A 19,482-nucleotide genomic window follows, 5' to 3' on the forward strand; every position below is an offset into this window, starting at 1 on the left:
AGAAATTATTTTAGTTTTTAGGGGTGCAACTGCATCTAGGGTATTGCGCAAGGTTAAATTGAGTTCCTCAGTTAGGTGGTTAACTGATTTTGTCCTCTGACGTCCTTGGGTAGGCAGAGGGAGTCTGGAAGGGCATCAAGGAATATTTGTGTTGTCTGTGAATTTATAGCACGACTTTTGATGCTCCTTGGTTGGGGTCTGAGCAGATTATTTGTTGCAATTGCAAACGTAATAAAATGGTGGTCCGATAGTCCAGGATTATGAGGAAAAACATTAAGATCCACAACATTTATTCCATGGGACAAAACTAGGTCCAGAGTATGACTGTGAGAGTGAGTAGGTCCAGAGACATGTTGGACAAAACCCACTGAGTCGATGATGGCTCCGAAAGCCTTTTGGAGTGGGTCTGTTGACTTTTCCATGTGAATATTAAAGTCACCAAAAATTAGAACATTATCTGCTATGACTACAAGGTCCGATAGGAATTCAGGGAATTCAATGAGGATGCTGTATATGGCCCAGGAGGCCTGTAAACAGTCGCTATAAAAAGTGATTGAGTAGACTGCATAGATTTCATGACTAGAAGCTCAAAAGACGAAAACGTCATTTTCTTTTTTGTAAATTGAAATTTGCTATTGTAAATGTTAGCAACACCTCCGCCTTTGCGGGATGCACAGGGGATATGGTCACTAGTGTAACCAGGAGGTGAGGCCTCATTTAACACAGTAAATTCATCAGGCTTAAGCCATGTTTCAGTCAGGCCAATCACATCAAGATTATGATCAGTGATTAGTTCATTGACTATAATTGCCTTTGAAGTAAGGGATCTAACATTAAGTAGCCCTATTTTGAGATGTGAGGTATCACGATCTCTTTCAATAATGACAGGAATTGAGGAGCTCTTTATCCTGGTGAGATTGCTAAGGCGAAAACAGCCATGTTTAGGTTTGCCCAACCCAGGTTGAGGCACAGACACGGTCTCAATGGGGATTGCTGAGCTGACTACACTGACTGTGCTAGTGGCAGACTCCACTAAGCTGGCAGGCTGGCTAACAGCCTTCTGCCTAGCCTGCACCCTATTTCATTGTGGAGCAAGAGGAGTTAGAGCCCTGTCTATGTTGGTAGACAGCTTGGAAAATTCCAGAAAATGATGTCATGGCTTTAGAAGCTTCTGATAGGCTAATTGACATCATTTGAGTCAATTGGATGTGTACCTGTGGATGTATTTCAAGGCCTACCTTCAAACTCAGTGCCTCTTTGCTTGACATCATGGGAAAATCAAAAGAAATCAGCCAAGATTTCAAGATTTCCAAAAATTATAGATCTCCACAAGTCTGGTTCATCCTTGGGAGCAATTTCCAAATGCCTGAAGGTACCACGTTCATGTGTACAAACAATAGTACGCAAGTATAAACACCATGGGACCACGCAGCCGTTATACCGCTAAGGAAGGAGACGCGTTCTGTCTCCTAGAGATGAACGTACTTTGGTGCGAAAATTGCAAATCAATCCCAGCAAAGGACCTTGTGACGATGCTGGAGGAAACGGGTAGAAAAGTATCCATAGCCACAGTAAAACGAGTATATATTGACATAACTTGAAAGCCCGCTCAGCAAGGAAGAAGACACTGCTCCACAACCGCCATAAAAAAGCCAGACTACGGTTTGCAACTGCACATGGGGACAAAGATCATACTTTTTGGAGAAATGTCCTCTGGTCTGATGAAACAAAAATAGAACTGTTTGGCCATAATGACCATCGTTTTGTTTGGAGGAAAAAGGGAGAGGCTTGCAAGCCGAAGAACACCATCCCAACCGTGAAGCACGGGGGTGGCAGCATCACGTTGTGGGGGTGCTTTGCTGCAGGAGGGACTGGTCCACTTCACAAAATAGATGGCATCATGAGGTAGGAAAATTATTTGGATATATTGAAGCAACATCTCAAGACATCAGTGAGGAAGTTAAAGCTTGGTCGCAAATGGGTCTCCAAATGGACAATGACCCCAAGCATACTTCCAAAGTTGTGGCAAAATGGCTTAAGGACAACAAAGTCAAGGTATTGGAATGGCCATCACAAAGCCCTGACCTCAATCCTACAGAAAATGTCTGGGCAAAACTGAAAAAGCGTGTGCGAGCAAGGAGGTCTGCAAACCTGACTCAGTTAAAAACCACCTCTGTCAGGAGGAATGGGACAAAATTCATCCAACTTATTGTGGGAAGCTTGTGGAAGGCTACCCAAAATATTTGACCCAAGTTAAACAATTTAAAGGCAATGCTACCAAATACTACTTGAGTGTATGTTAACTTCTGACCTACTGGGAATGTGATGAATTAAATAAAAGTTTAAATAAATAATTCTCTCCACTATTATTCTGACATTTCACATTCTTAAAATAAAGTGGTGATCCTACCTGACCTAAGTCAGGGATTTTTTACATTTTCATTTTGCACTAAACTATGGATTTCACATTACTGGGAATACAGATATGTTGGTCACAGATACCTTAAAAAATGGGCCTCACATTGGGCCTCAGTGTAAGGGCTGCGTGTTGGTGGCAGGAAAGTCAGGCGCAGGAGAACGAACTTGGTATAACGAACTTCCCACTAAGACAGCGCACCGTTTGACCAATCCCAGGATGACCAGAGGGTGACGTATGGGCCCAATAGATCAGCCGATCGTGGACTGCAGACGGAATGTACAGACGCCCAGCTGAACACAGAGGGGGAGTGGGCTCTGCACGTGACGCCCGCTCAATGTCCACGTCCAGCTCCCACACTACCGGCTCCACCAAACAAGAGGCGGAGAGTATGGGAGTGGGATCCATGGGCCGCTCCTCTCTGTCATACAGCCGGGACAATGCGTCTGCCTTAACGTTCTGGGAGCATGGTCTGTAAGAAAGGGTAAACACAAAATGGGTGAAAAACACGGCCCACCTTGCCTGGTGGGGATTCAGTCTCCTCGCCGCCCGGATGTACTCCAGATTGCGGTGGTCAGTCCAGATGAGAAAGGGGTGTCTAGCCCCCTCAAGCCAATGTCTCCATGCTTTCAGGGCCTTGACGACAGCCAACAACTCCCGGTCCCCCACGTCATAGTTTCGCTCCGCCGGGCTGAGCTTCTTTGAGAAGAAGTCACAAAAGGGCGGAGCTTCCGTGGCGTACCCGAGCGCTGAGAGACAGCTCCTATCCCAGCCTCGGACTCGTCCACCTCCACTATGAACGCCAAAGAGGGATCCGGATGGACCAGCACGGGAGCCGAGGTAAACAAAGCCTACAGGTGACTGAAAGCCCTGTCCGCCTCAGCGACCAAGCACTTTGTGCACCAGGGACACATGCTCGGCGCATGTAGCGGAGTATATCAAAATGTCATCAATATACACCACTATACCCTGCCCGTGCAGGTCCCTGAAAATCTTGTCTACAAAAGCTTGGAAGACTGATGGCGCATTCATAAACCCGTACGGCATGACGAGGTACTCATAGTGTCCAGAGGTGGTACTGAAAGCCGTCTTCCACTCGTCTCCCTCTCGGATACGCACCAGATTGTATGCGCTCCTGAGATCTAGTTTGGTGAAGAAGCGCGCAGCGTGCATTGACTATATCTCTGTGGCTATGAGCGGTACCTCACCGTGATCTGATTTAGACCCAATAAACTCGAGGGGACGGGTGAAGTGGAGGACCGAATGTACCCCTGACGCAAGGATTCGGAGACATATGTTTCCATAGCCTCTGTCTCCGCCTGTGAGAGTGGATACACGTGACTCCTGGGAAGTGCAGCGTCTACCAGGAGATCTATCGCACAATTGCCCCGTCGATGAAGTGGTTATTGAGTCGTCTTCTTTTTAGAGAAGGCAAGAGCCAAATCGGCATATTCAGGGGGAATGCGCACCTGGTCTGGACTATCCACCGTAGTAGCACCAACGGAACCCCCTAAACACCTACCTGAGCACGACCACCCGTGAGAGTCCTCTTTGGCCAAGAAACAGTGGGGTTATGACAAGCTAACCAGGGTAGGCCCAGCACCACTTGAAACGCAGGAGAGTCAATAAGGAAAATACTAATTTTCTCTGTGTGACTCCCCTGCGTCACCATGCCCCTAATGGTTGACTATCTAAAGTGTGAACAGGGAAGGGCACATCCACGGGAACAATGGGGGTCCCTTAACTATGAGCTAACGCTCTATCAATTAAATTCCCAGCCACGCCTAAATCTACGAGCGCCTTATGCTTGGAATGCGGGGAAAACTCAGGAAAAGTGACAGACAAACATATGTGCAACAGAGGACTCTGGGTGAGAATGGTGCCAGCTCAACTGGGGTGACGCCAGAGTGCCCTGCCTGCTGCCTCGATTCCCAGAGGAACCAACCCGGTACCGACCAGCAGTGTGACCTCTGCGGCCACAGATGGTGCAGAAGCGGAAACCCCCTCCGGTCTCCCTGCGCACCGCCCCTCCCAGCTCCATGGCTATCAGAGTGGGGGTGCGGGAGGATGGAACCACCAGACCCCGATCTGGACGTCCGCGAGTAGCCAGCAGGTTGTCAAGCCAGATGGACAGGTCCACCAGCTGGTCGAAAGTGAGGGTGGTGTCTCTGCAGGCCAGCTCCCGACGGACGTCCTCGCGCAGACTGCAGCGGTAGTGGTCGATCAGGGCCCTGTTGTTCCATCCCGCCAGGGTCCTAAACTCCAGGGCAAACTCCTGGGCGCTTCTGATCCCCTGCCTCAGATGGTAGAGGCGCTCACCCGCTGCTCTGCCCTCGGGCGTGTGGTCGAAGACTGCCCAGAAACGGCGGGTGAATTCCTCAAAATGGTCCAACGCCGCATCTCCCTCTCTCCACACGGTGTTGGCCCACTCCAGGGCTTTCCCGGTGAGGCACGTGACGAGGGCGGACACCCTCTCACAGTCCGATGGAGCTGGGTGAACCGTGGTCAGATAGAGGTTTAGTTGGAGGAGGAAACCCTGGCAGTTGGCAGCACTGCCGTCGTACTCCTGTGGCATGGAGAGACAGATCCCACTGGGTTCAGGCGGGAAAGGGGCGCTCAGGATAGACCCCGGTTGTGCTGGTGGAGGCGCTGGAAGAATTCCCTGTCTCTCCCAGCGGTCCATTGTCTGGACAACGCGATCCATGGCGGCGCCCAGATGGTAAAGCATTAACGCATGCTCCTGGACGTGCTCCTTCATCTCCATGACCGGGGTACCTTCTCCTGCTGACTCCATAGGGGGTTGGAGTTTCTGTAAGGGGTGCGTGTTGGTAGCAGGGAAGTCAGGCGCAGGAGAACAAACTTGGTATAAACGGAGTTGTTAAATAAATAAATGCTGACCAAACTCCAAAACAACCAAAATGTACAAAATAACAAAGTGGGTACAAAACCCGTCGCACACCAACACTAAATAGAACATCACATACAAACAAAACAATCTCCAACAAGGACATGAGGGGAAACAGAGGGTTAAATACACAACATGTAATTGATGGGATTGGAACCAGGTGTGAAGGAAGACAAGACAAAACCAATGGAAAATTAAAAATGGATCAGTGATGGCTAGAAGGTCGGTGACGTCGACCGCCGAACACCGCCCGAACAAGGAGCGGGACCGACTCCGGCGGAAGTTGTGACACTCACATTCTCTGGCAACAGCTCTAGTGGACATTCCTGCAGTCAGCATGCCAATTGCAAGCTCCCTCAAAACTTCTCAAAACTTAAGACATCTGTGGCATTGTGTTGTGTTACAAAACTGCACATTTAAGAGTGGCCTTTTAGTGCCCCCAGCACAAGGTGCACCTGTGAAATGATCATGCGGTTGATGTATTGTCTTGGCAATTGAGAAATGCTCACTAACAGGGATGTAAATACATTTGTACACAACATTTGAGAGAAATAAGCTTTTTTGTCCGTATGGAAAATTTCTGGGATATTTTATTTTAGCTAATGAAACATGGGACCAACACTTTACATGTTGCATTTATATTTTTGTTCAGTGTAGATGCATAATACAGCTATCAAGTCACAACAAGGTCGACTTCAAATGCCGATATCCATAGGCGCGGCACTTGAGTTTCAAGTTTGGAGAAGCAATTTTTTCACTATAAAATTGCATCTTTATAATAAACGATTGCATACATCTATCATCGCATTACTAGACTAATTTAAGATGGGCTATTATTCCTAATGTGATGAGTAGGTCATAATTTAGGATAATAATGTAACTCAATCCCTCTATGCTGGTGTCAATTGGAGGACAGATTAGAGTATTTTCTTTGTCTTCTCTTTTCAGCCATAGCCATTTGCTTTCTAAACTTTGTTTTTCTTACGATTGTATTGTAACATTTTGCAATTGGCTTATTTAACTGCCTTTCACTGACCGCTGCAACTCAACAATCAGCTATTTTGTAGACCATATGCTTCACACACTGCCCAAATTGCACACTTAAAACAATCTAAAGCTAATGATTCTCTGTGGCCAAATCATGCTCTCTGGTCTAGTATTTTGAATGATATAGCTAATTTTGAAATGATATAGCTAATTTTGGTACATTTTAATAAAATGTACATTAGGGGAAGCTTACCTTCTCCTAGCCTATTGGATGTGCCACCTATGCCAACATCAATGTGAAAGAACCAGTGCATAAAACAGCTGGCTGAGTTCAAATTCAAAGCAATAAACGCCTGACCAGCAAAGCAAACTGTCTGGCATTGTCTCTGCGCTCTGCTTTCTTAAAGTGAGAGAAAGGGGTGCAGGCTGACAGCTTCTCTCTGAGCGATTTAATCGAGAGTGGAATGATTTTAGTCTACATTTTTGTCGCCTACTTTTACATTTTTTGTCTTGAGCTAGGGTATGTCAGCATACCCTGCCAAACCAAACTGAAGCCCCTGTCTCAGGGTTTGACCTTGAACTAGACTCTATTTTTTCTCTCTGTACACTCTGTGGCCACTAGATGGTCCTATTTCTACCCCTATCAGTACCACACACTATTGTATTGAAGATCATGGTCAGCAAAGTCAGCAGTGACCCACTGAGTTCCATGACATTAAATTACATAACATGACAGTCCCTCAACATTCATCATAGCCCACCAAATGCATTTCTCTACTAGTGTGTTCTGTAGGATATTGTATCAGTGGTCAATGGTACAGATGTTGGTGACAGTAGCCCTATGTTTAGAGTATAAGTGTTTTTAGACACAGCCCACCAACTTCCTGTCCTGTTAAGATAACAGACCCTCTTTAACCCAATCCACTGGCCTGCCCGAAATAACACTGACTTCTAGCTGTTTGGAAAGCACTCTGTCGAAAGGGGCTACATAACGCATATCATATGTCAATAACATTCATGACAGCTAGTGTCTTGACAATTATCTCAACAATCATGATGATTGTTGAGGTAAAACACCAGCCAACTTTGCTTGGTAAAACACCAGCCAACTTGTAAAATAACTATCAGCTGTCACCTGTTATGACATTATTATGACAGCAATCAATTATATGGCTTCTAGGAAAGAGTGCTCAAGTCAAGTCATTCTGCAAACTGCACAGGCCTATCACATTACTTGTGGTGATAAAAGCAGAATTAGACTGCAGGGCCTGCAAATGTCAATAGATTTCAGAAGACTGTGCTCTCTGCAAATTAACACTCAGAGTTGAAGTAGGAGGGTTACATGCACCTTAGCCAAATACATTTAAACTCCGTTTTTCACAATTCCTGACATTTAATCCTAGTAACAAAATTCCCTGTTTTAGGTCAGTTAGGATCACCACTTTATTTTAAGCATGTGAAATGTCAGAATAATAGTAGAGAGAATGATTTATTTCAGCTTTTATTTCTTTCATCATCATCGTTTTGGGTAGCCTTCAACAAGCTAACCACAATAAGTTGGGTGAATTTGGGCCCATTCCTCCTGACAGAGCTGGTGTAACTGAGTCAGGTTTGTAGGCTTCTTGCTCGCACATGCTTTTTCAGTTCTGCCCACAAATTTTCTGTAGGATTGAGGTCAGGGCTTTGTGATGGCCACTCCAATACCTTGACTTTGTTGTCCTTAAGCCATTTTGCCACAACTTTGGAAGTATGCTTGGGGTCATTGTCCATTTGGAAGACCCATTTGCGACCAAGCTTTAACTTCCTGACTGATGTCTTGAGATGTTGCTTCAATATATCCATATCATTTTCCATTCTTCATGATGCCATCTATTTTGTGAAGTGCACCAACCCCTCCTGCAGCAAAGCACCCCCACAACATGATGCTGCCACCCCCGTGTTTCACAGTTGGGATGGTGTTCTTCGGCTTGCAAGCATCCCCCTTTTTCCTCCAAACATAACGATGGTCATTATGGCCAAACTGTTCTATTTTTGTTTCATAAGACTAGAGGACATTTCTCCAAAAAGTATGATCTTTGTCCACATGTGCAGTTGCAAACCATAATTTGGCTTTTTTATGGCAGTTTTGGAACAGTGGCTTCTTCCTTGCTGAGCGGATATAGATACTTTTGTACCTGTTCCCTCCAGCATCTTCACAAGGTCCTTTGCTGTTGTTCTGGGATTGATTTGCACTTTTCGCACCAAAGTACATATGTCTAGGAGACATAACGCGCCTCCTTCTTGAGCGGTATGACGGCTCCGTGGTCCCATGGTGTTTATACTTGCGTACTATTGTTTGTACGGGTGAACGTGGTACCTTCAGGCATTTGGAAATAGCTCCCAAGGATGAACCAGAAATATGGAGGTCTACAAATCTTTTCTGAGTTCTTGGCTGTTTCTTTTGATTTTCCCATGATGTCAAGCAAAAAGGTACTGAGATTGAAGCTAGGCCTTGAAATACATCCACAGGTACACCTCCAGTTGACTCAAATGATGTTAATTAGCCTATCAGAAGCTTCTAAAGCTACGGCATAATTTTCTGGAATTTTCCAAGCTGTTTAAAGGTACAGTCAACTTAGTGTATGTAAACTTCTGACCCATTGGAATTGTGATACTGTGAATTAATTATATGTGAAATAATCTGTCTGTAAACAATTGTTGGAAAAATCACTTGTGCACAAAGTAGATGTCCTAACCGATTTGCCAAAACTATAGTTTCTTCACAAGAAATTTGTGGACTGTTTGTAAAATGAGTTTTAATGACTACAACCTAAGTGTATGTACACTTCTGACTTCAACTGTACCTGCTGCTAGCTCACCTCACATCAAACCCTTACACCAAACTAGCCAAGGTAACTTAATAGATTCTTTGTCTGGTGTGTTTATCTTCAGTTGCCACTGTAAAGCTTGGCCCTAAATTCCGTTGCATGTTTTTGTCCCTTTACTTAACCTCCTGGTAGCTTTCTGGGGCTGAGGCTTTTGAGTTTTTGTTGAGTTTGGTATTTTGGGGTATTTTATTAGGATCCCTATTAGCTGTTGCAAAAGCGGCAGCTACTCTTCCTGGGGTCCACACAAAACATAAAACATGACATAATACAGAACATCAACAGACAAGAACAGCTCAAGGACAGAACTACATCAAAGTTGTTTTTTAAAAGCACACATAGCCTGCATATCAATACATACACAAACTATCTAGGTCAAATAGGGGAGAGGCGTTGTGCCGTGACTTGCCTAGTTAAATATAAAAAAAAAAAACAGGTTAGAATTTGGTTTTCTGTTGACTTGCCATGTTTGTCTGATTCTATAAAACTCAGTCAAACTATCAAAAAAAAGTGGGACTCCCACTGTTTGTTATCCGCATACAAAACATATTATAGTGCTATTATGTCCATCACTCATGATTGCCATGGCAATAGTGAAAACACAACAGAGCTCAAAAGGCAGGAATGCTAAGCATGTTTTGCAAAGTCATCTGGCACAAATCTCCAATTTGATTTCCAATATTTCTTATGAGGTCCGTAGCCTGCTAGTTTTCAGTTCTACCTGATAATTAAATAGAATGGAATAAATGGAACCGAGTCAAACATGTTGTTTCCATATGTTTGATACCCTTACATTCCATTCCAGCCATTACAATGAGCCCGTCCTCCTATAGCTCCTCCCACCAGTCTCCTCTGGTAGCGACACTTCTGAATTGGTCCCTGTTTGACATTCACCTATAAGAAAAAGTTCCTCCCATTGTGTTTGCAAGGTTTTACCCAAGACAGTACAATATGAAGACAGAAACTGATTTTTCAATATATAGCCTACGAGGTCTTAGCCTACTGGTTTTCAGTTCTACCTGATAATTAAATGGAATGGAATAAATGGAACACTACGTTGGCTAGCTAAGATCATGCGCATAAACAGTCATCAGCTCTAACGGTCGTCTCGCGCTGAACTGCGCATATGCAGACTGTCAAATCAAGGCTCTCCTTCAATATAAAGTTGTTTTTGACGAAAGCTTGTCCGTTTGAAAATAAATTATCTAAATTACTTCACAAACCCCAAACACCGGCCTGGTCTGCTTGGTCTGCTTCGCAAGCGTTCCCGGAAGTATCGCGATGTTGCGCCTCTGGGTTTAGAAACTCTGTGGTTTTACTGCCACTCGGATACCTCTCCTTTGCTCTCTCTCAATATTCCCATCCCCCCACTTTGTGTGGATGTCGACGTTACCAAAACGCTACTTAGAGAACCCACCGAAGTAAACCTTGGAGAAAACTGCCAGCACTGATCAAGGGGAAACAGTGACAACACCGAACTCGGCATATAATTAAAGGCAAGGTGCTCCACGATAACAAATTCCCTTTGACATTTGGTGAGTTTGATATTATAACGTGATCTAATATTTTAGACAGATGTGCCCTGAGAATGTAAATATATAGGTTTGCTATGCATATATAAAATATGTAATGGTCATGCATGGTTCAAAATATTACAGATGGATGAACTAGGCTACACGTTGCACGCCATAGATCCAAGGGCAAAGAAAACAAGACAATAGTGTTTGTGTGTAGCAATGCGGCTTGATGTGTGCAACAATGTAGCCTTATCGCGGTTGCAACGGCTTTGGATCTAAATGATGCATTGTAAAACATGACAGGGACCGAGAGTGAGTGCAAAGGAATTGCTGCCGACCTCTTGTCCCGGCTATACATTTTTCCTACTCATGCAGCAACATTTCGGCTGTTGGTAAAGGTTCGTGCTGCTCAAAATGGTGTCGGGACGTTGAATGTGTGACATAAAAAAAAACAAGTACATTTCTGAGCGCTGTAATTATTTCAGGACCGCGTCCACATGATAGAGAGGACAGATAGGGAAAACTATTTATTTCACTTTCTCACATCAGCTGAATCCAAGTCAATCTTTCAGTTTGATATAGGACAGGAGCTGACATTCATTGATGTGTTGTAGACCTATGCGTGCAATAGCTGCCAGGGAAATGTTTTATTACTTTTCTCTATTTGCGGTGGTGATTATGCTTTTGCAAAGTAGGCTAGTACGATGGCAAAATAGCCCCTTGAGTAGCTATGAAGTTACAATAGGCCTAGGTGGGCAAATTGTGCTTTGTGCAAGGTAAAAAAATAGGCCTTATGATCAAATCTAAACTGTTCAGTGATAAAAATAAAACGCCTAATATTCATAATATAAGCATGCATAATAAAAATGATACTGTAATAACACTACAATATAACGAGAATAAGAATAATACCACAAATATTGTAGTTGTGATTTTCATTTTGAAGGAACAGTTCACTAGCCAATAGCCTGTTGCATGTCCAAACAATTCACATTTAGAAAAATGTAGATGTCATTTGCTGCTGCTTTAGACAGGATGAGCAATCGTTAACAAAACCAAATATGTTGCTTTATTGACAATGCACTTTGCTTTAGGACTTTAAAACCATCATTTAGGCCTGTGTAGGCTTGCCACATTTGTGCATCTGAAATGGCACCCTATCCCTACATAGTGCACTACGTTTGACTAGAGCCCTATGGGGAGCCTTAAGGGGATGTTAATAAGACGGCACAAGGGGTGCATCTGAAATGGCACCCTTGGGCTAGGGGAATATGGTGCCATTTTGGATGCACACCTTGTGTTGGGTTGGTAACACCCCTTTATTGTTCTGGAAGGACAGGATGGACTGGCATGAGTGTCATCTTTATATTGTTGATGTTGATTGATGAAACCTCCAGAATCCATATAGACTTGTCTCTTTTGACTTAGATTTAGTGTAAAAAAATGCAAGCATCTGTATTTCAGATCTATCCCTTTCACTGTGCACTGGTAGCTACACTTGCAGTTACTTATACTTGCAGATACTACAGTTAACTGATGTAGCTTACAGGAAGGTCTAGATAGAGATTTGGGAGTATATCAACTACTTTCAATGTTGTTTTCAATTGCCAAGTACTGTATCTGCAGTGATATAACCCACTACACTCCTCCTGCCTCTCCTGGCTTTATCAAACCATGGATGTGCTTCACAATCACCCCTTGGGCTCTCCCTGCCTTTACCAACAACACAAGGGAGGGAGTGAGAGAAAATAATGACTGAGCAGAGCAATAGAGGAGAACGAGAGAGAGTGATGAACCAACATGCCCACGGCTATGACCAACTGAACAATTCCCCTGTCTCTGTCTTTGAAGACACCCCAGGGATGTTGAGGATTTTTTTCTTTGCTGTTTTTTCTTCAAATGTTTTATTTATATCCCACTTTATCTCTCCACGCTGTGTATGTGTCTTTCTAGTTGGTTTACCTGAGGCTGATGGGGATCTCCAAAGCTCACTGAGTCATGCAGCAAGGCCTAGGGCAGAGGCACTGAGACGAGTCTAGCTTAATGTCTCAATGTCACAATCTGCTTTTTTTGTGGTTTGTTTCACATCTACCATAAAGCGAATCTACAGAGATGACTTGTAAAAATGTAATGAAAACTCAGAGATGACTGCATTGGGTTAGCACTGGACACTGTGAACAGACACATTGGCAATGCAGGGCATTGTGGGATTTGTAGTTATGTGTGAAAAGGCTCATGCTGTCCTCACCACAGGACTGAAAGTCACATCAAACATGATGCCCCACATGGTCATGAACCTGAAGACATCCTTCAGTGCAGCAGAGCCATGTTCAATAGGCAAACATTGTGGAACATTTTAGATAGAAATGACATGAATCCCTATTCCACCCGTCAGAGGCATGTTTGTTCTACATAACATATTTCTACCTGAACGGTCCAGTTCCACTTCGTTGTGGCCTGCAGAACATGTTCCAGGTGTACACTGTGGCGTAGTGTAGTGTTGTGTTGCGCGAGGTGAATCTGCTGCTCTACCACCATCTGTGAGGGTGCTGCTGTGTGATCTGCCGGGCTCCAGAGGGCAGTGAGACAAAACACACCACAGAGATGTAGCGATGCTCCAATGTAATGAAAACTCTGTGGAAAGGCACTTGTTCCCGTGTTACTGTTTTAATGTGTCTAAATGGCTGATTTCTTCGTTAATGATATACCATTTCTCATTGTTTAATGACTAATCGTTTAATGTCTCGTGTAGCTCAGTTGGTAGCGCATGCAAGGGTTGTGGGTTCGATTCCCATGGGGGACCAATACAAAAAAAGTATGAAAATGTATGCACTCACTACTGTAAGTCACTCTGGATAAGAGCATCTGCTAAATGACTAAAATGTCAAATGTAAAAATGACTAAGGCCTACCCTGTTCCACCATGTCATGTTAAAACGGTTGTTTCTGCAAGTCCTTTATCTGGATACATACATAGTATATTGTAATTAATGTGTTGTTGGCCAGTGGCCAGGCTGTTTGTAGTGAAAGGCACAGTGCTGTAAAGTTGCTTTGAAGTTTTATCCGCTAATAGTTATAGTTAAGATTGGAAGAAGGGGAGCTGATCATTAATCTGTACTTAGGGGAAATTCAATCGCAGATTGAAGGGGAGGGGTCAGGTCCGTAGGAGGATTGGACCCGGCAGTAGGAAGCTGATTGGCTCGTTGCTCGGTCCTCTGGGACAGATGTGTCAGAGGGAATCTGAACTCTCTCTCACCTTAGGTAGCCCTGGGCCGCTGAAACAAGTCTCCACACACGCATACTGTCGAACACGCACAACCCAAACACACAGCAGGCAAAAACACTTGCATTTGCAACTCACACACACACACACACACACACAAGTTCTTTCTCTCTCTCTCTAACACACGCAAAGTGCACACACTCTCTCACACATTCACTGACTATACAAAACATTAAAAACACCTGCTCTTTCCTTTACATAGATTGACCAGGTGAATCCAGGTGCAAGCTATTGTAAGAATATTTCCTATGTTTCTCACCCTGATTTGCTTTGGCGTCTGTGTTATTGAAGAGTAACATCAACTGCTAACACTGATCCCTTATTGATGTCACTTTTTATATCTACTCCAATCAGTGTCGATGAAAGAGAGGAGACAAGTTAAAGGATTTTTAAGCCTTGCGATGTGGATTGTGTATGTGTGCCATTCAGAAGGTGAATGGGTAAGACATAAGCATTTAAGTGCATTTGAACGGGGTATGGTAGTAGGTGCCAGGCGCACTGGTTTGTGTCAAGAACTACAACGCAGCTGGATTTTTCACGCTCAACCATTTCCTGTGTGTATCAAGAATAATCCACCACTGGCCTCCCGGGTGGCGCAGTGGTTAAGGGCACTGTACTGCAGCGCCAGCTGTGCCACCAGAGACTCTGGGTTCGCGCCCAGACTCTGTTGTAACCGGCCGCGACCGGGAGGTCCTAGGGGCGACGCACAATTGGCCTAGCGTCGTCCGGGTTAGGGAGGGCTTGGCCGGTAGGGATATCCTTGTCTCATCGCGCACCAGCGGCTCCTGTGTGCACAGCGCAGTGTGCACTAACCAAGGTTGCCAGGTGCACGGTGTTTCCTCCGAAACATTGGTGCGGTTGGCTTCCGGGTTGGATGCGCGCTGTGTTAAGAAGCAGTGCGGCTTGGTTGGGTTGTGCATCGGAGGACGCATGACTTTCAACCTTCGTCTCTCCCGAGCCCATACAGGAGTTGTAGCGATGAGACAAGATAGTAGCTACTAAAACAATTGGATACCACGAAATTGGGGAGAAAAGGGGGTAAAAAAAATAAAAATAAGAATAGTCCACCACACAAAGGATATCCAGCCAACTTGACACAACTGTGGGAAGCATTGGAGACATGGGCCAGCATCCCTGTGGGTTGAGTCCATGCCCCAATGAGGGGGTGCAACTCAGTATTGGGAAGATTTTCCTAATATTTGGTATACTCAGTGTGCATACACACCTCAAAGTTATGAGGCGTGCAGGCTCACAGTGAATAGAGAAGGCTGACTGCTGGCTGAGGAATAATTTTCTCCGGGAGGAGAGCCATCTTGAGATGGTTTCTATTCTCAAAATTGAGGAGAGAGAGAAATTGCGATTCCTTGGCGGGTTCTATGCGGGCTCTATTAAAAACTAGTGCACTATATAGGAAATAGGGTGCCATTTCGGATGCATCGTAATCCTCTCTCTCTCTCTCCACAGCCCTGCAGTTCCTGTAACTGCTCTGTTTTGCTGTAAAGGAGGCACAAAAAACTCACCCCTCTCTACCGCTGACGTCATGGGTTCACTCCTTTCCTGTCTTCCTCTCTTCACCTAACCTCCACATGTTCATTTGAGCCCTTCCCTTCATTTGTGTGCTGTGTTTTGATGCAGAGCTGAGGAGCTGACAGACACAGGGTTATTTTCTATGGGGGAGATCTGCTGGAATGTGTGTACAGAATTCTCCGCTGCTGTTCCGTAGGCTTCCTCCTGTGGAATGATGGAATGTCGGAGTTGTTCTTTTGGAATGTTGTACCTCTGAACCCTGTCGAGGAGGCTGCCAAAGGGTGTGTGTTCGAGTCTACAATGACTCCGTAAAATGCCCATAGGATTAGGGCTGTGGCGGTCACAACATTTTGCCGGCTGGTGATTGTCAAGCAAATAACGGTCGGTCTCACGGTAATTGACCATTTAACATAAACACATTTAGCATCTCCTTGCTTACACACACAGCCTCCAAGCCATTTTAAAAAGTCGAATAAATACAGTTGAAGTCAGAAGTTCACATACACTTAGGTTGGAGTCATTAAAACTCGTTTTTCAACCACTCCACACATTTCTTGTTAACAAACTATAGATTTGGCAAGTCGGTTAGGACATCTACTTTGTGCATGACACAAGTCATTTTTCCTACAATTGTTTACAGACAGATTATTTCACTTATAATTCACTGTATCACAATTCCAGTGGGTCAGAAGTTTACATACACTAAGTTGACTGTGCCTTTAAACAGCTTGGAAAATTCCAGAAAAGGATGTTATGGCTTTAGAAGCTTCTGATAGGCTCATTGACATCATTTGAGTCAATTGGAGGTGTACCTGTGCATGTATTTCAAGGCTTACCTTCAAACTCAGTGACTCTTTGCTTGACATCATGGGAAAATCAAAAGAAATCAGCCCAGACCTCAGAAAACAAATTGTAGACCTCCACAAGTCTGGTTCATTCTTGAGCAATTTCCAAATGCCTGAAGGTACCACGTTCTTCTGTACAAACAATGGTACGCAAGTATAAACACCATGGGACCACGCAGCTGTCATACCGCTCAGGAAGGAGATGCATTCTGTCTCTTAGAGATGAACGTACTGTGGTACGAAAAGTGGAAATCAATCCCAGAACAACAGTAAAGGACCTTGTGAAGAAGCTGGAGGAAACGGGTACAAAAGTATCTATATCCACAGTAAAATGAGTTCTATATCGACATACAGTGGGGCAAAAAATGATTTAGTCAGCCACCAATTGTGCAAGTTCTCCCACTTAAAAAATGACAGAGGCCTGTCATTTTCATCATAGGTACAATTCAACTATGACAGACAAAATGAGAAAAAAAATCCTGAAAATCACATTGTAGGATTTTTTAATGAATTTATTTTAAAATTATGGTGGAAAATAAGTATTTTGGAAAATGTCCTCTGGTCTGATGAAACAAAAATAGAACCGTTTGGAATAAAGGAGTGGTTCTGCAGGTGGGGACCACAGACCACTTCTCAGTTCCTATGCTTCCTGGCTGATGTTTTGGTCACTTTTGAATGCTGGCGGTGCTTTCACTCTAGTGGTAGCATGAGACGGAGTCTACAACCCACACAAGTGGCTCAGGTAGTGCAGCTCATCCAGGATGGAACATCAATGCGAGCTGTGGCAAGAAGGTTTGCTGTGTGTCAGTGTAGTGGCCAGAGCATGGAGGCGCTACCAGGAGACAGGCCAGTACATCAGGAGACGTGGAGGAGGCCGTAGGAGGGCAACAACCCAGCAGCAGGACCGCTACCTCCGACCTTTGTGCAAGGAGGAGCACTGCCAGAGCCCTGCAAATTGACCTCCAGCAGGCCACAAATGTGCATGTGTCTGCTCAAACTGTCAGAAACAGATTCCATGAGGGTGGTATGAGGGCCCGACGTCCACAGGTGGGGGTTGTGCTTACAGCCCAACACCGTGCAGGACGTTTGGCATTTGCCAGAGAACACCAAGATTGGCAAATTTGCCACTGGTGCCCTGTGCTCTTCACAGATGAAAGCAGGTTCACACTGAGCACATGTGACAGTCTGGAGATGCCGTGGAGAACGTTCTGCTGCCTGCAACATCCTCCAGCATGACCGGTTTGGCGGTGGGTCAGTCATGGTGTGGGGTGGCATTTCTTTGGGGGTCCGCACAGCCCTCCATGTGCTCGCCAGAGGTAGCCTGACTGCCATTAGGTACCGAGATGAGATCCTCAGACCCCTTGTGAGACCATATGCTGGTGCGGTTGGCCCTGGGTTCCTCCTAATGCAAGACAATGCTAGACCTCATGTGGCTGGAGGGTGTCAGAAGTTCCTGCAAGAGGAAGGTATTGATGTTATGGACTGGCCCGCCCGTTCCCCAGACCTGAATCCAATAAAGCACATCTGGGCTACACTAGTTCATTTATCAGACAAGATTTGTTCAGAATTCCATGGAATATTTTATATTGTTTTATAGTATGAAGGATACAATTGAACAAAGCTGAATAAAATATATATATATTTTCTCCAAACGATTTGAGGGAGTGCGCACATGCGACTATTCTGTGTTGAGCGGTTAACAAATAAATAGGTACTCCTATGTGCTTAATTTAGAGTTATTCATGTAACTTGTTCTACAAACGTTGGGCTATATGTATTGATTTTTAATACATTGTAAGGCTGCATGATGAAACTCTAATGATGATTTGGTAGGCTACTAATGACCAGCAGCAGCATCAGAGCTTGATTACTGTGACTAAATGGTAATGTGGAATTTGACAGCCTTCATGACTTGTGACCGCCGGTGTGGCGTTAATACGGTCACCACAACAGCCCTACCTAGGATGCCTATCGGCTCTTAACCTGTAGGGTCATAGCTTTGTCTCCATAGGTACAGCCAGGTATGTCAAAAGAGACAAATCTCTACTTTACAATTCTACTAATTTCTCATCACTTATAGTTGAGGATTCAGCACTGGACCTCAACAAAAATAAAAACTATGGAGCCCTCTCGCTCTGCCATTTTGTTTACCTTGATCCAAGTGTCAGCGTCTGAGAACTAGAACAGCTTCTGTCGTGCTTCCCATGGCTGGTAAACACTTGTTTGCCGTCAGGGAGAGAGAAGTTAAGAATTAATTATCTCCTTTTTGGAGGCACTCTTGTGTTCGATACATGGGGCCTGGCGACAGACAGCCCACAGCAATCAGGAGTAGAGTAGTCCTGGCTGCAACGCATTCCAATCATGCACGGCTACGCTACAACGCTCCTACAAAGTTCCGGAGCTTGGTGTGCAATAGTGTTCTACACTCCAGTCGTCTCTCCTCTACATCTATTAAAGTGTTGCTCTCAGTGGCGTGTGCTACTAAAAGGAGACTATAAAAGGCAATAGATGGTGCTGGGTGATAGGGTGAGGAATGGGTAATTCAGGAAGGTTCTGGGTGATAGGGTGAGGAATGAGTAATTCTGGGAGGTTCTTCTGAAGGTAGGCTATCAGAATTGTGCAAATCATCACATTGACCTTCAATCCTGGCTGTGCTAAATATCAAGGTATTATCCTGGATGGGATCAGATCTATGTAGATGTATGGTATACACAGTAGAGGTCGACCGATTAATCAGAATGGCCGATTTAATTAGGGCCAATTTCAAGTTTTCATAACAATCGGAAATTGGTATTTTTGGATGCCGATTTGCCTATTTTTATTTTTAAATATTTTTTACACCTTTTATTTTACTAGGCAAGTCAGTTAAGAACACGTTCTTATTTTTAATGACGGCCTAGGAACGGTGGGTTTACTGCCTTGTTCTGGGATTCAATCTTGCAACCTTACGGTTACCTAGTCCAACTCTCTAACCACCTGCCTCTCATTGCACTCCACGAGGAGCCTGCCTGTTACGCGAATGCAGTAGAAGCCAAGGTAAGTTGCTAGCTAGCATTAAACCTATCTTTTAAAAAACAATCAATCAATCATAATCACTAGTTAACTACACATGGTTGACGATATTACTAGTTTATCTAGC

At 44.5% G+C, this 19,482-nt stretch overlaps 1 protein-coding gene across 4 annotated transcripts in view; it reads left to right on the forward strand.

The window, feature by feature from the left end:
* Window positions 1-10,035: 10,035 nt before the first annotated feature.
* Window positions 10,036-19,482, forward strand: part of LOC110537663 (protein FAM168A) — a 63,829-nt gene continuing 54,382 nt past the window's right edge. The window contains exon 1 of one of the 4 annotated variants that reach the window (XM_021623875.3): window positions 10,036-10,707. The gene's annotated coding sequence lies outside the window, so the exon portion shown is untranslated. The remainder of the gene's footprint in view (window positions 10,708-19,482) is intronic. The other 3 variants (XM_090192562.1, XM_021623874.3, XM_021623876.3) reach the window with 3 other exon arrangements.

The sequence above is a fragment of the Oncorhynchus mykiss genome, chromosome 12, assembly GCF_057628025.1.
Source record: "Oncorhynchus mykiss isolate SJ-2025 chromosome 12, ASM5762802v1, whole genome shotgun sequence".
NCBI lineage: Eukaryota > Metazoa > Chordata > Actinopteri > Salmoniformes > Salmonidae > Oncorhynchus > Oncorhynchus mykiss.